Consider the following 1,850-nt stretch of genomic DNA (forward strand, 5'->3'; position numbering starts at 1 on the left):
AGCAAAGAAAGAACTAAGAAAATCTTGAGAAATTTTATGTATGTTGTATTATGGGATGTTTAGCAAGCATATTTTGCCATGGTTTAAGGCATAAAGGCCACAACAATGCCACATTAAAAGCTATCATGTCCTTGAAGCCAAGTCCGCCGTGAGGGTCTTAGTCTTGCATAGGCCTTGCCAACCCATCACATATCCCTTAACCGTTATCCTTCATTCTCGACCAATAGACAGAAATAATAGAATTCAACCTAAAACAAAAAGTCTTGGGAAAACGAAAGCGACTCATTTGATATGTAGGCAAAGCTTGTGAGGCATCTTCAACGCATACAACTTTCCACTATGAGAGAGGACCCTAGTACACCAATCGTTAATAGAAGAAAGCAGTTCCTTTTTAAAAAGCTATAAAAACTCGTTTCTTATTTCTACCAACCATAGACGGAAGGCCCAAATGCTTTTCCGTTGTTGATGCTTCCTAAACCCCTAGGATTTGCCCAAAATGAGACTTCATATCCTGAGTCGTATTTGTACTAAAAAAACATAGATTTATCAAAGTTTACTAGCTACTCTAAACAACTAAAGTATTCCAGGATAACTTCCTTTACAACCAAGGAACCTTGTTAAGACACCACCCCCAAATAAAAGATTTCCATTAGCAAAAAAGAAGTGGATGATATTAGGCATAGTAGAACAAGCTTTAACACATTTAATATGTTGATTAAGCATCGTTTGCCTAATAAGACTAGAAAAAGCCTCACGATAAAATATAAATAAATATGGGGATAAGGGACTCCCTTGTGTCAAACCATGAGGTATTCAGTAATAGAATAGGAGATCAGGGTTATGTACCTCTTTACCATGAGTCAACCCAACTAGCTGCAACACCCATTTGATAACTTGCCACACATATTCTTATTTCACTCGATCATATGGTTTTATTCTTGTCTAGCTTTAGAGAAAAAAGCCTTCTCTTCCCTTATCTCTTAAGTTTAATGGAGTAAAGATTCTTAAAAGCGATTAAAGCATTGCAACAATAAGCTTATCAAGAATGAAGGCCATGGGCCTCGTCAATACAAACATCCAACATAAATTTAAATCTATTAAGAATGGCTTTAGAGACCATTTTGTAGAGTACGTTAGACAATCCTATAGGCCAAAATTGGCTAATCAATTGAAGGTTTTTAACTTTAGGAATCAAGGTAATATTAGTTTGATTAATGGCATGCATATTAGCTCTAGAATTCATGCTTTTAGGAGATGCATTTGAAACACCGCTTCTTTAATCTCCTCAATAGTATTTGGTGATAAGCATTTTAGTATCTTCATAAAAAAATCTCTTCTCTCTAAGAGCTTCTTTCCCTCAATAGCTTCTATAACTGAAACCCTAGTTTGCTCAAACTATCCCTCTCTTTTCGCTAGTTCAATTGTAACCAAATCACTGAGTTGCTCCAGTTTCTCCTTACGAGGTGTTATTCTTCTTCCAAGATAGTGGAAACTGTTTGGACCAAATAGATGTGATTGGCTATATCATGGAGTTTGTCTTGTAGCCTATGATCAGAAGTAGTAGATACCAAATGTTCTACTCGATAATAAGGGTACAACTCTCACCAACTAGAATTAGCAGTGCCTCTGACCAACCGTTCCCTAATATGAGTTTGAGAATATCTACCTTTTTAGGCTCAAAAATATCAAGAGTGAGTGAATTTTTATTCTAAAAATCTTTACAAACTTTCCTAAATAATATGGAAATGAAAGAAAAAATTATACAATTTAATTTATAGTGGTTCAACCTAAATTGCTTATCTCCACTACCATGTTATACCTCAACCAAGGATTAATTTCTAAATTTACTA

This window comes from Gossypium hirsutum, chromosome A04 (assembly GCF_007990345.1).
Source record: "Gossypium hirsutum isolate 1008001.06 chromosome A04, Gossypium_hirsutum_v2.1, whole genome shotgun sequence".
In the NCBI taxonomy this organism is placed as follows: domain Eukaryota; kingdom Viridiplantae; phylum Streptophyta; class Magnoliopsida; order Malvales; family Malvaceae; genus Gossypium; species Gossypium hirsutum.